The following is a 14,644-nucleotide window of genomic DNA, read 5'->3' as shown; positions in this document are numbered from 1 at the left end:
GCCAGCCGCCATGGCCTCTGAACAGGTGGGGAAGCAGAGGGGTGAAGGGGCATGCCCAAGGCCACACAGCAGGCAACAGAACCCAGTCCTCAGCCTCCGGCCTCCGTCTCGTGAAACCTCCTTCCAGGGAGTGGAGGGAGGGAGGGGGATGGCAGCCTGCACACTGAGCGTCCCCAGAGCCCCACCCCCACCCCCGCATGCCTTGTTCATCCTGAAGGCCTCCCTGGGCAAGACCTGGAGCTCCATTGTACAGATTGGCAAGCTGAGGCTCAGAGGGATCCACAGGCACTCACTCAAGGCCGCAAGTGAGAGTGGTGGGCATCTCTCTGAATTCCCTTGTCTTCACCAAGGCTGAGCCACTGCGGGTAGACTGAACAGAACTATGAGCTCTGCAGGGGCCTGGGTTCGAATCCTGCCTCTGCCACAGGCCTCCTGTGTGACCTCAGGCAGGAGGCTCCCCTTTCTGGGCCTCCTCAACTTCCTCCTCTGGAGGACTTGTGAGATGGGAGTGAGGCTGGCATGCGGCAGGTGCACAGTGCACGTGACCCTGGCCTTGGCTGTCCTCATCTCTTCTACTCAGAAACAGGGCAGATCTAGTTCCTGGGGTGGGATGAGGGGCTGCAGGGTGGGGCTTGCTAAGGAAATCCCCCAGGCTGAGCCTTGCTCTGTCTCCTGGCACTCACTGAGCTCAGGCCTGAGCCCCGCGCCTATAAGCCCCTGCTTCCAAGGGGTTGGCTACTGGCCTGGGAGTCCTCTGGATCCACTCTGCTGAACCTGGGCGGCTCAGCGGGGCCTGCGTCTGGGGTGCAGGGTCCACCAGGGAAGGGCTGGGTGGGGCATGGACTCAGAACAGCTGTATCCCCCAGGGAGCACAGCCTTGGGAGAGGAACAGGTCTGCGTTTGTGTGTGTGTGTGTGTGTGAATTGAGGCTCCCGGGGACTGTGCACAAAGGACTTCACAGCTTTGTGCCTCAGTTTCTCCTCTGCAGATGGGGCAGAGTTAAGGAAGCCAGGGAGTTGACCGGCTGGAACTGCCCAGAGCCCACAGGCCCTGAGATGCTGACCCCCTCTGGGAAGCAGGCTAGTGTGGCAGGTGTGTGTGCTTGTGGGGTCGTGCCTGCTCTGGGCACCAGGCCAGAGCCACTGTGTGTTTTCTTCATATGAAGACTGGGCATGGGGAGGGGCTCCCTGAGGGTCTCCCAGGTGGCATGGCAGAACCCTGGGCCCTTCCCGGACCTGCTCAAGCTGGCCAAACGCAGCTGACACCCAGAGGGGTTAGCCCAGGGGTTGACATGAGGGCCGTCTCCGCCTGCCTCCCATGGAGAGTCTGTCTAAGCCTCAGACGGGTCTCAGGACCCTGGAGAAGGGGTCATGTGTGAGGGGCTCCTGCTGGGACACAGAGGCTGGGCAGGTCCCAGCCAGAGGCGAACTCCCTCCTCAGAGCCCCCAGCGGTGCACCCAGCCCACGGTTGTCTCGGTAACCGATACCCAGGCGCAGACACAGTTTCTCGGGTGTGTGTCTGGAAGGCTATTTTGTCTAATGCGCCAAAGGCCTTTGGAGAGCCCTGCAGCCCATCTGGCCCTGGTTACGCCACAACGCTGCTGTCTCTTCGGCTCGCAGACAACAGAGAACTTTTATTTCTCCTTTCGGAGCTCAGGAATGTGCTCCGACACCCGGCGCCGCCAGCACACGCCCCTCGGGTTCACTGGGTCTGGATCACGTGTCGTGCCGTGGTCCCTGCAAAGGGGAGTCTCCCTCAGCCCCACACAGCCTGGCCCTCCTCCAGAGAGGGCTCGCGGGGCAGGGCAGTTTGGCTGGGAGGGGGCCCGCTGGCTCTGGGATGTGCCCGGCCCCCTGTGCTTCCTCGCCTGTGTCTTGCGGACAGGAGCTCCTGAGCGTGGAACACAGCGTGGCACCTGGGTGAGGAGAGTGGGTTTCCCAAGTGGCGCTAGGAATTTGCTCTCTCCCTGGAGCCAAGTGCCCGCAGCCTGCTCCGTAACCTGTGGCGTAGCAGGTAAAGCCACCGCCTGTAAAGCCAGTGTCCCATATGGGTGCCGGTTCAAGTCCCGGCTGCTCCACTTCCAATCCAGCTCTCTGCTATGGCCTGGGGAAGCGGTAGAAGACAGCCCAAGTGCTTGGGCCTCTTCACCCACAAGGGAGACCCAGAAGAGACTCCTGGCTCCTGGCTTCGGTATGGCCCAACCCTGGCTGTGATAACCATCCAGGGAGTGAACCAGCGGATGGAAGACCATTCTCTCTCTCGCTTTCTCTCTGTAACTATGCCTTTCAAATAAAAAAAAAAATCTTAGAAAAAAATAAGTCAGTGCATGTGGGGTGGGTGTGTGGCACAGCTGGTTACTTGGCCACTCAGGACACTCACATCCCATCTCCGAGTGCCGGTTTGAGTCCCACCGACTCTGAGCCTCCACCTTCCTGCTGTTGTGCCTGGGAGGCAGTGAACTGTGGCCCAAGCACTGGAGTTCCCGCCTCCCAGGTATCGTCCTGAGGAAGTGGAGCTGGCCTCTAAGCTGCACGCATTCACATTGCAAGCCAGCAGCCAGGCCACGTCAAAGCCCTGACCTTAATCTCTGAGTCCCTAGGGCCCTCTCCCTCCCCCCACCACCCTCCCCCCCCCCCCCGTCTCCCTCCCCCGCCCCAGCTTGGCCGGGGCTCAGCCGCGCTTCCTCCGTGGTGGCAAATTCCCTTGTCACCAAGCTCATCTCACAGCACAATCACTGACAGCTCGGTCGCCCAGAAGTTGTATCAGGCGGGTTTTTCACTGGCCAGAGGAAGCTCTAGATGCTTCTAGAGATAATAGCTCAGCAGTGGGAGTGGGAGTGGGAGTGGGAGTGGGAGAGGAGGCAGAGCCCCGCTGCAGGCAGGCCCAAGAGCAAGAGCAGCGAGAACGTAGCGGTTTACGGGAGCAGCCCGAGGGTGTGTGTGGCTCTCATTTTTTTTTTTAATATTTCTAAAATGTGTTTGAAAGGCAGAGTTAGAGAAAGAGGGAGAGAGAGAGAAAGAGATTTTCCATCTGTTGGTTCATTCCCCAGATGGCTGCAACAGCTAGGGCTAGGCCAGGCCGAAGCCAGGAGCTTCTTCTGGGTCTCCCACGTGGGTGCAGGGGCCCAAGCACCTGGGCCATCCTCCGACGCTTTCCCAGGCCATAGCAGGAAGCTGGATCAGAAGTGGAGCGGCTGGGACTTGAACCGGCGCCCATATGGGGTGCCAGAGCTACAGATGGTAGCTGGTTCCTATGGCTCTCTTTATAAAGCCACCGTAGGGCAGCCGGCCACGGGCTCACCCTAACTGCCTACTCCAACCTCATCACTTCCTCAAGGCAATGCTTCAAATCGGATCACGTAAAACGCCGGGATCCAAACCTTTGCCACATGACTCTTTGGAGAACATCCAACATCAAAACTAACATCCAAGCCGCAGCACAGCCTGGGCCCTGACCTCCAGGTGAGCTCGGCTCATTGAACAGCCCCCATTGCCACGATGCCGTCCTCCCTGGGGCCTTCGTCAGAGCCCAGCCATGGCCTCGAACCTGCAGAACTGCGGCTTCGAGGCAGCCAGAGACACGGGCTAACATGGGGACCATTTGTGTGCACGTGCTGTGGTTTGTGGCAGTATGGGGCATCCCCCAGACTCACCCAGCAGCCTTGTATTCATGACACATAGAGAGAGGAGAAACTGAACCCAGCCGTGGTGAGCCCTTTGGGGTCTGCAACGTGATGCAGTCGCGGGGACTTCCTAAGGAGAGATGGACAGACAGGTTCAAGCCCACCCTGCGCCCTCCAGGGGGCTCTGCCTGCAAGACCTTCTCCAGGGGACCAATCAGCGGGGCTTGGCTTCCATCCTGAATCTCAGGAACCCAGAGCCAAAGCAAACCTCTCTTTATAAAGGTAGCGGCCTCAGGCATTTTGTCACGGGGACTGAAAGCTGAGCAACGCGAGGGTGTTCTGGGAAGTTTGTGGAACGGTGGAATTTCAAACATGAGTTCACCTGGATGCAGACTTCTTTTGGTAATACATGGAAAATACACGTTATGAGAAACCTGTGCACGGATTTCAAAGAAGCTCGCAGCAAACTAAATTCATGTCGGCAAGTCCACTTCTCCACGGAAGTCACGGAGTGTGCTCGTGCTGGGCTGACACCCTCTCCTGCCTCCCTGACCTCTGAGCCAGCGAGGTCCCGGCTTTGCTGTGCTGTGGTTTAAAAATGGCTCAGCTCAGCGGCTTTTTTTTTTTTAACACAGAAAAGATATTGTGTAGACTTCGTTTCCTTTTAAAATAGTTAAATTATAACTGTGCCACTGCTTAAAAAGAAAGATGCAAATTCTCCGGAAAGTTGGCATACTGTGTGGCTCAAGCTAGAGACATAAGGGATCATTGTCTAAGGCAGGGACGGTGTCAGGTGAGCTCCGCCCCCGGCCGTCCCCAGTGCAGGAGGGAGGTGGCACCGCCAGCAGGATGAGCGCCGACCCCCACTCTGCCCTGCCCAGGGCAGCCCCTCCCGTGACTCTATCCGGAAGTTTCTAGAAAAAGTTTGGAGTAAGGCTATGAGGAGACAGTCCAGGCCAGGGCCTGGGCCTTTTCCAGCTAAGTGACCCTCGACGTGTGACTGCCCCTCAGAGCCTCAGTTATTGTGTCTCTAATATGGGAACGCTGATGTTAGGCAGGCGCGGAAGCAACCTGGCGCATAATAGGTGCTCAACAAGGAGTGGCTGGCGCGAGGGTGGTGAGCGGGGGCTCTGCCTCTGGGTGCCTCCCTGAGCGCCTGCAGCAGCTCACTCTGCCCCTTGGAAACTCTTCCCACCTGTCCCATGGAGACTCTTGGAGCACTAAGGGGGCAGGGACTGGGCCTGTACCCCCACCCCCCACACTGTCCCCAGAACAGGGCCTGTTGGCACTCAGCAGGTGCTTTGTGAATATCCCATCACACGAATGCAGGAAGCAGGCCCGGCCATGTTAGAGGGCAGGCCAGGCCCTAGCGTCCCCTCTAAACCCATGGGGACCCCATCCAGCTCCTGAGCACCCCCGCCCCACCCCATGTTTCGCAGTCAGGCTGCCTGGCACGGGGAAGGAGCTCCCAGGCCGCCCTGGCCGACCGGGGCCAAAACCACAATTGATTTTCCACCTGGAGCTTCCAAGGAGCAGCTGCGGCAGTCAGACTGGGGTCAGGGGCGAGGCCAGCAGGCGTGGGAGGGGCCCGCTCCAGCCTCTTCCTCCATGGGGGCCCAGTGCTCAGATGACTGGACATCGTGGCTCAGGGGGGCTTTGGGTGACCGACTCAACCTCCCTGGTCTCAACATCTTCATCAGTAGAACAGGCCGAGCGCTGCCTCTGGGGGTCACTGCGGGAATAGAACAGGCAGCCCAGGTGGGGCACGAACGGTCAAGGCTGGTTTTCAGTAAACGCTGCCGACACGAGGGTCACGGTGATCCCCAATAAATGCCGTCTTGGCCTCCGCGCTGTCTCACCCTGGACACCTGCAGCTGTACCGCTCAGCTCGGCCGCTGCCCGCCCCTGAGCCCCCCACACCCGTGTCACCCTACCTGACAACCCCACCCAGAGGCCAACAGGAAGGACAGGTGGGGACAGGTGCATGCACCCTCCCTCCCGTCTTCCAGCCCAAGAGGTGCCCCAGAGGCAGGGCTTGGGCCCCCTGACCTCCGGGGAGACCACCCGGCTGCATCAGACGCAGACACGGTGACCCGTTTCCAATGGCCCAGGCAGAAAACAAGCAGGGACGAGGCCAGCCTCGGTCACCCGATGCAGCTGGAGAGATGTCAGGCCCAGCTAGCCAAGGTGAGGTCAGGCCAGGCTCCCCTGGGCCCCGCCGAGGGAACAAGCTGTCCCGACACTCTGGCTGCTGGTCCTGGCCCTTGTGTGGAACGGGGAGCATCTGCCCAGCCCAGCAGCTCCACCCTCCCCTCAGTTCCATAGCCCCCGGGCCTGGGATGGCCCTGGCTGACCAAGGTCATGTGCTGGGGGCCCCGGGGTCGCCCTGGCCCTCTGTGGGCCTCCCTCCTTTATCCGCAGGAGTGGAAGCAGCTACTGCTCAGGTACTCAGGCCCCAGGGTCATTGCAAATCCAGGGCCCACCTGTGGATGGAAGGGAAGCTGCTGCCTGATCGTGTGAGGCCCAAGCAGGCAGATTGGTCCTGGGTTCCAATCGTGCCTGTGCCACTGCCTGGCTGGGTGACCTTGAGCAAGTCCCTCCTCTTCTCTGCTCTCCATCCACCATCAGCACAGAGCAGTAGTGGCACAACCAGGCTGTCACACCAGTGCCTGGGCCTCTGTCTTCCTCCACTCACCCTTCTCTGCCCGGAGGCCCTGAGGAAGCAGGCACTGGCAGCACTTGCTGCGAGTCCTCAGAAACCTCCAGGCCGGCCCTCGGCACCTCTGCCGAGTGATGCCAGCCCAGCATACACTCTGCCCTGCGGGTCTGCGGTGCAGAGGCTGGGGAGGAGACAGGGCAGCGTGCAGGCCCGGCCAGGGCTCTGCCAAGGCCTCTCGGGCACCACCTGCAGGGGTCATGCCAGGCCCAGAGTAAACAGGGCTCCTGCGCCCCCGGGGCCTGGCTGTGGAGGCCTGGGGAAGCCTGCGGGCGGTGAGGGAGCGAGCAGTTTCCCGAAGGATGCTTGGCACAGTCAGCTCCGGCGGCCCCTGGTGGTGGCTGCATTTACGAGCAGTGTGTGTGCCGGGGAGGCTGGGGCAGAGGGGATGTGACCAGGGCGTCCATCCAGGTTGGCAGTCGGAGGCTGGAGCCAGGGAGCTGTGCCAGGCACCCGGGCCTGAGGCCGAGGCTGTGCTGTAGGGCCCAGAGCTCCATCCGGGGAGGCTGACCTGAGTCATGAGTCATCCACGGGGCTGGTCCGCCCCTCCCGAGGCCAGCCCTGGAGAGGCAGTCTCCCGGGTGGGGAAGCTGGTCACAGGGCCTCAGCTGGCCTTGTCTCTGGTGACTTCAAGCCTCCTGCCATAGCTAGAGCTCCATTGAGGACAGTGCAGGGGGCTCTAGGGTGCTTCAGACATAGTGCCAGCCCAGGAAGGCTTCCTGGAGGAAGAGACATTTGAGCTAAGCCTTGAAGGGATGATAATAATGCATCCCTGTTGGGAGAAGGGCATTCTAGACAGAAGGAGGAGCATGTGCAAAAGTCAAAGGCGTGGTACTGTGTGGAATCAGCAGGTCCTCGGTGCTGGGGCACCTTGGTTTTCTGAGGACTTCTCCCTACTCGGTTTTCTTGCCTTTTGCTCCTCCAGGCCTCAAGTCCCTGCCTCTGATGGGCAGCAGAAAGGGTGTGGGCTGCCCTGTGGCCGTGAGGCTGTCCCTTCTGCTGTCTGCACTTGAGCCTGTCCCCGCCCACGGCTGCTGGGAGGGAAGTGACAGCTGACGCTTGGCTAACGTCTCTCAGGGTCTGGCACGGAGTCGGGGTTCAGACGGGGAAAAACAAAAATCAGACATCAAAACTGCGCGTTTCTTCCCCCCTCCACTTCCCATTGGAGCTTCCGTCCCCAGGAAACTGCATCCCAGGGCCAGGGATGAGCAAGGCCCTGGGGCCTCTCTGTGTGATCCCAAGAGCTTCCTGTCTCAGCCTCCATGTCCTCATCTGTAATATGGGCATTGCCGGGACAGAACAGGAGAGCACCGTCCCCACCCTCTCTGCCCCTCCTCTCAGCTGTGACAGGACAGCTCACAGGGGAGCGGGGAGGAGGTCCCAGCCACTCCTTTGCCGTGTGGTCCCGAACAAGTGCGCAGCTCCTGGGCCCACTGTCCCCGACCCTCGCTCACTCCCGGCTCTTCTTGGCACTGCTCACCGGAGCCAGAGGATCCCGAGGAGGGCGGGTGAGCCGAGGGAGGGCAGTGGGCCAGTGCCGCTGCCTCTGGCAGAGACGGCCTCTCTGGCGCCTCGGGAAGGCATCCATCCAGAGATAACACTGCTTAGTCTGAGGCCGACATCTTCTGGCAGCGTGCTCAGCAACATGTGGGCAGCTGCCCAGCTGGACAAGCACCCTAGCGGGGCTGGGTGCCAGCACCCCTTCAGGACAGCCCACGGGACGTGGGGCTCTCGGGCCGGAAGCCCCATTGCCTAGGGGAGCAGCCAGGGAGCTGCTGGGCCACGGCTGACTGGTCCCAGGCTGGGCTCTGTGCAGGCCTTGTGCGGGCACAGGTGGCAGGGCGAGGGGGGGGCACTGTGCCGTGCCCTCCACTTGCGCTGGAAACTTTGCATCTTAAGATCGTATCCGGAGACCGGCGCTATGGGGCATTAGATAAAGCTGCCGCCTGCAGTGCCGGCATCCTATATGGGCACCGGTTCGACTCCCAGCTGTTCCACTTCCGATCCAGCTCTGCTGTGGCCTGGGAAAGCAGTGGAAGATGGCCCAAGTCCTTGGGCCCCAGCATCCATGTGGGAGACCCAGAAGAAGCTCCTGGCTCCTGGCTTTGGATGGGAGCATCTCTGGCCATTGCGACCATCTGGGGAGTGAGCCAGTGGATGGAAGACCACTCTCTGTCTCCCTGCCTCTCCTTCTCTTTCTGTGTAACTCTGACTTTCAAGTAAATAAATAAATCTTTTAAAAAAAAAAAGTATCGGACGATTCAAGAACCCCAAGGCATTGCTGCTGCGGCATGAAACCTCCCGCCCGGGGCTGCAGTTCCTGGCTATTTGATTGACAGCTGTCGCGAAGGAGTCATCTGCCCACATGGGCATTGACGAGGCTTGCAGGATCCATGTGTGCCAGGAGGTGGAGCAGCCCGACATCCGTGGTCTGCAGAGTGCACGGGCAGGTGTGCCACGTCCGTGCAGCGCCGTAGTGCTCGGGGGTGGAGGGAAGCGGGGACACAGGCCGCCGAGCCTCCCGGGACCGGGCAGAGTGCGGAGGGCCAGACAAGGGTCAGGCCGCTGCTTGCCAGGCTGGCGTTCCACCTGGGTGCCGATCTGAGTCCTGGCTGCTCTCCTTCCGACCCAGTTTGCTGCCGTCCTGGGAAGGCAGCTGAAGATGGCGCCAGGACTCGGACCCTGCATCCATGTGGGAGACCCGGATGGAGTTGCTGGTTCCGGTGTGGTTCTGCCCGGGCTGTTGCAGGCACATGGTGGGTTACAAGCAGGCAGGCGATCTACGCCTGCCCCTCCCGCTCTGACTTTGTACCTCCAAAACAAAACAAAAACCAAGCACACACAGCAGTGACCGATGCGTCTGTTCTACTTCGGGCTTAGCGCTCCTGGAGACATCACTTCGCTGCCTCTCTCCTCTCCCTGGCACGGGCACGGGCTCCGCAGGGCCTCAGTCAGCGCCCAGCCCTTCGCCCGTGCCCCTGAGCTGTCTTCACTGTGCTAGATAAGAACTGGGGATTGCCCACTCGAGCCGGAAGCCGAGTGTTCCCGCCTCAGGGCCTTGGATTTCCTTTCCCTAAATATCCTCGTGGCTGGCGGGCACATTTTGTGTCTTTCCTGAAATGTCTCGGCCTCCTCAGCCACGCCTGACGGGACTCCCGTTTGCGGGGCGCCCTGTTCTCGGTTTCTGCTCTGCTGGCTCCTTGGCTGCTTCTCCCGCTCAGCTGCGGGCACCGTGGCGGTGGAGGAGCTGTGGGTCTTGTTGACCGCTGGGTCCCGGGACCTGGAGCAAGCCCGTGCAAATGAATGCTCTTTATTTCCTGGAGGGGCAGACACGTGCACTGACACCCACGGGGGAATCAGCTGGAAGCACACGCACCCCTTGCCCAGGCACTCTCGGAGCAGGTGTGAGATGTGGGGCTCTACAGGGCAGACCCTATGCCACACTCAGGTTCTCCGGGTATGGGCTGCGGTCTCCCGGCCATGCCAGGTGTCTCTCGGACAATTTGCAACTTCAAAGCTGTTGCCGTGGCGAGCCTACTTCAGTCTGCACCCTTCCTCTCCTTGCTGTTTGCATGAGTCGCGCCCAGGGCACCGGAGCTGTCATTGGAGACTTCATTGCCAGGCACTGGCGACATGTCCTTGCTAAAGCCTGAAAATTAGGAGTTGTGTTGCTCCCGACCCTTGAACGCACTCTTGAGTATTCCACACACATAAATCGTGCCCAAGTAGGATGGGCCTTCCAGGGAAAACACCTGTGTCGTTCGAGTCGCCAGCTCAACTAGCGAGCCGTGCCTCCTCGGCCTTGGTATTCACACACAGCAGCGAGGAAGGGAGGGAGGCATAAGATCCTGCAGTCATGTCCGTGCTGGCAGGGACACCGGCTTGTGTCGTGGAATGAGGTGAAAAGTTCATGGTCATGGAATGAGGTGAAAAGTTCATGCCAAGATGGCCACTGACAACAGAAACTGCCTGGCAACAGGCCGTGATTGGTTGGCTTCGGAAACCACATGACAACAGAGGAAACCACATGACAACAGAGCCTGACTGACGGCAGGCCGTGATTGGATGGTTTCAGAAACAGCCTGGCTACAAGAGCCTGATTGGCAACAGACTGTGATTGGATGGCTTTGGAAACTGCCTGGCAACAGGCTGTGATTGGTTGGGGCATAGACAGCCCCTTGACTGGACTGGCTGGTCTTGGCTATATAAGCTGTTGTACTAACTCAAATAAACGAGTCTGCGGGCTGCTGGCCTCAGGCCTGCTTTTACCTGACTCCTGGGGTCTGTGTGGTTACTCCTGCCTCCACCACACTCCTCCTCTCAGAAAAGAATCCACTGCAACATTGTTGAGAAATCAACTGCAACAGCTTGGACACATTTGATGGCAGCTGTGTCTCGCTCACCAGGAACACGATGGGGATTGCTGTCAGCGATTGAATTCCAGAGTTCAAGTGGAAATTTGAATGTTGCAAAGCTGGTATCAGCTCTGAGAGTCACTGTGTCACGGCTTTTCCAGTGAGATCAGCAGTGGTGTCCGTGCACGTGGCGTTCAGTTATTGAATACTGAAACGTGTGTTACGATGTTCCCGAAGTTGTATTTATGCAATGCATGCAAAGAAATTTTAAAAAATACAAAAATAAATGAAGTGTGTCAACATTTGGAAGATCGGTGAACAAATATTCTTCACATGACCAGTGCATGTTGTCATGCAATCTTGCATGCGTAGGTGAGCCAGTAAAGCACAGGACATCTAACTATGAATGAGAAGCTCATTCATATCTTTGCAGATGCCACCTAGCAACTCAAGTTTAAGAAATTAACCACTGGAGCCGCCGCTGTTGTGTAGCAGGTTAAGCCTCTGCCTTCGTTGTTGGCATCCCAATGGGTGCTGGTTTGTGTCCCAGCTGCTCCACTTCCGATCCAGCTCTCTGCTATGGCCTGGGAAAGCTGTGGATAATGGCCCAAGTGCTTGGGCCCTGCACCCACATGGGAGACCTGGAAGAAGCTCCTGGCTCCTGGCTTCAGATCAGCACAGCTCCAGCTGTTGCGGCCATTTGAGGAGTGAACCAGTGGGCGGAAGACCTCTCTCTCTGCCTCTCTCTCTCTAACTCTGCCTCTCAAATAAAGAAATAAACCTTACAAAAAATAAATTAACCACTTGTTGGGGAGACAGTTGGCAGTGAAGCCACCTTGGGATGCCGGCATCACCTATCAGAGGCCTGAGTTCGAGTCCTGATGCTGCTCTGCGTTCCAGCTTCCTGCTTACGTGCATCCTGGGAAGCAGCGATTAACGGCTTGAGTACTTGGGTCCCTGCCGCCCACGTGGGAGAATGGGTTGACTTCCCAATTTGGGAAATGAAGCAATGAATAGAACATCTCTGTCTCTGTCTCTCTTCTCTGCCTTCCAAAAATAAATTAATTAATTAATTAAGAAGGAAGAGAAGCATTGTTGGGTTTCAGTGTGATAGCAAAGAAAAACATTCATAATTACCTGAAAAAATTCCTAAAATGCTCCTACTTTTTTTTTTTAATTTATTTGACAGATAGAGTTAGACAGTGAGAGAGAGAGACAGAGAGAAAGGTCTTTCTTCCATTGGTTCACTCCCCAAGTGGCCGCAACAGCCGGCGCTGCACTGATCCGAAGGCAGGAGCCAGGTGCTTCCTCCTGGTCTCCCATGCGGGTGCAGGGCCCAAGCACCTGGGCCATCCTCCACTGCCTTCCCAGGCCACAGCAGAGAGCTGGACTGAAAGAGGGGCAACCGGGACAGAATCCAGCGCCCCGACCAGGACTAGAACCTGGGGTGCCGGCGCCGCAGGCGGAGGATTAGCCTAGTGAGCCGTAGCGCCGGCGGTCCCTTTTCTTTTTTTAAAAAAGATTTATTTATTTGAAAGTCAGAGTTACAGAGAGAGAAAGGAAGAGATCTTCCATTCACTGGTTCACTTCCTAGATGGCCACGACAGCTGGGGCTGGGCCAGCTGAAGCCAGGAGCTTCTTCCAGGTCTCCTACATGGTGGCAGGAGTCCAGTCACTTGCGCCACCCTCCACTGCCTTTCCAAGGTCATTGGCAGGGAGCTGGATCAGAAGTGGAGCAGCCAGGATGAAAACTGGCACCCATATGGGATGCTGGGATGCTGGCACTGCAGACACCGGCTTAACCCGTTGCACGGCAGAGCCGGCCCCTCTCTTCCCTTCTCTACCTAGCTGTGTGCGGCCAGATTCCCTGTACACAAGTCAACGAAGGCTACAGGTCTTTACAGAGCAGACGAAGCGGTGGTGAGGAAAACCCAGCTGTTTCCAATTAAGCCTGACACTAAAGAGATCTTCAAAGACGAAAAACAAAACCGCTCTCCTCCCTGAATTTTTTTTGTGGTTTTGAGAAAAAAGGAGCTGTTGTTTGTGAAAATGTGTTATCTATGTGGTCACGTCATGTCTAATATTTTAAAAAACAAGCTGGTAAATATGCAGCACTTTAGTTTCTAGCACGGTAAATATCAGAATTTTAACCCCAGGGAGCAAAGCTCAGTGAGGTTATCAACAGTGGGGAAGGCAGGCTTGCAGATGAAATACAAATGTATCCAGTGCAGTATTTGGGTGTACTTACACTGAGAACCGCGGGAGGGCGCTGTGGTGCGGTGGGTTAAACGGCAGCTGTGATGCTGGTATCCGCATTCGCTGGTGCTGGTTTGAGACCTCCGTGCTCCACTTTTGATCCAGCTCTCTGCTAATGAACCGTGGGAAGGCAGTGGAGGACAGCCAGAGTACCTGTGTCCCTACTATCCGTATGGGAGACCCGGATGGAGCTCCTGGCTTCAGCCTCGCTCAGACCTGGCTGTTGTAGCCATTTGGGGAGTGAACCAGGGGCTGCAAGAGCACTCTCTCTCTCTCTCTCTCTCTCTCGCTCTCGCTCTCACTCTCTCGCTCTCGCTCTCACTCTCTCGCTCTCTCCTCTCCCCCCTCCCCCACCCCAGCATTTTGCATGTTTATCTATGTACCAAATCTGGCAACTCCAGGGGAGAGACCCTGAGAGCAAAATATCTGAGATGGAGACATTTGTCTATGCTATCAGCTTGGGAGGAAAAGCAGATCAAGTTAAAGGGCAAGGGGTCTGCTCCTTTGCTCTGTGCCGCCAGAGCCATGGTGGTGTCAGAGGGAGCCACGCTGCACAGGGGGGCTTGGTGAGGCCCCTGGCGTCTGCAGTGGGCCTGGGGTATTGGAGAGATGGCAAGGACCACGCTTACATCTGTCTGGCATCTCCAGGTTTAGCAGGGGACTCCCAGAGGGACGGGAAGAAGCCCAGAGGGCTGCCGTGGGTGCGTGGCAGCAGCAGCCACCCCTGAACTTGACCCCAAAGCCCCGCCGGTCTCTTCTCAGCTGCGGGAGGGACACAGGCAGCCTGGCGCGGGCCTGGTAGGGTAGATGCTTAACAGGAAGCTTTCTTCCTCCTCCCGCTGGCGGGTGGCAGGGCAGAGAGCAGCAGAACAAAAGCCCTTTGTGGGGCCTTAGCTGCTGGGACACATCTCTGGGAGGCTCCCAGCCACCAGGTCCTCCTGGGTAAACAGGCGGAGCTAGAGAAGGCCTCCCCCTCCCCAGCTCCCTCCTGGGGCTGATCTAGGCTGGGGGACCAGGGCCGTGGGACAAAGTCTCCAGCCACAGCCACTGTCTGGCCATCCGAGGGCTAGGCCTGGGGCGGCAGGAGGGTCCCTTCCTCCCCCGTGATGGGATGGCAGGGCCATGGCAGTCTGAGGGTGGCAGGTGGCAAGGGTCAGTCCCCGAGGGGCTCACGGGCTGTACATGCTTTGAGTCTGGGCTGGACCCCCAAGCCAGACTGCTTTGTAGTAACACCATGCTTCCTAGAACGCAAAAAAGGGGTCAAGGATACACCACCTCTCCCCCAGCCACGCCGGCACCGTGGTTAAGTTTTGGTGACACATATGCACGCCTCGCGTTGGCGTCTTCTGAGGACTACGCTTCCATAAACATGTTTAACTGGAGGACACCCAGTTACGTGGGAGGCACCTGACGAATGCATATTCAACTATAGGCTTACAATAGAGGAGACAGAATGCTTAGAAAGTTCATGGAGGGGTAGGCAGTCAGCCCAGCAGCTAGGATCCCTGTGTCCCACAGTGGAAGGTCTGGGTTCGAGTACCAGCTCCGGCTCCTGACTCCAGCTTCCTGGTAATGAAGACCCTGGGAGGCTGCAGTGATGGGAGCAGTCACCACATTTCTCTCTGAGCAAGCGGCCCCCAGGCACAGTCAAGTTTTCTTTTCTTTTTCAAGATTTATTTTTATTTGTTGAAAGG

General features: G+C 58.1%; 1 long non-coding RNA gene across 1 annotated transcript; it reads right to left on the bottom strand.

The window, feature by feature from the left end:
- Positions 1-1,614: 1,614 nt before the first annotated feature.
- Positions 1,615-5,743, bottom strand: LOC138843984 (uncharacterized). Its single transcript, XR_011379274.1, has 4 exons — positions 5,558-5,743; positions 5,140-5,355; positions 3,654-3,753; positions 1,615-1,737 (listed from the first exon to the last, which is right to left on the bottom strand). It is a non-coding gene; the product is annotated as an uncharacterized lncRNA (long non-coding RNA).
- Positions 5,744-14,644: the final 8,901 nt, after the last annotated feature.

Source organism: Oryctolagus cuniculus, chromosome 10, assembly GCF_964237555.1.
Source record: "Oryctolagus cuniculus chromosome 10, mOryCun1.1, whole genome shotgun sequence".
In the NCBI taxonomy this organism is placed as follows: domain Eukaryota; kingdom Metazoa; phylum Chordata; class Mammalia; order Lagomorpha; family Leporidae; genus Oryctolagus; species Oryctolagus cuniculus.
The sequence above is the reverse complement of the archived record's forward strand: the minus strand, read 5'-3'. Positions and strand labels throughout refer to the sequence as shown.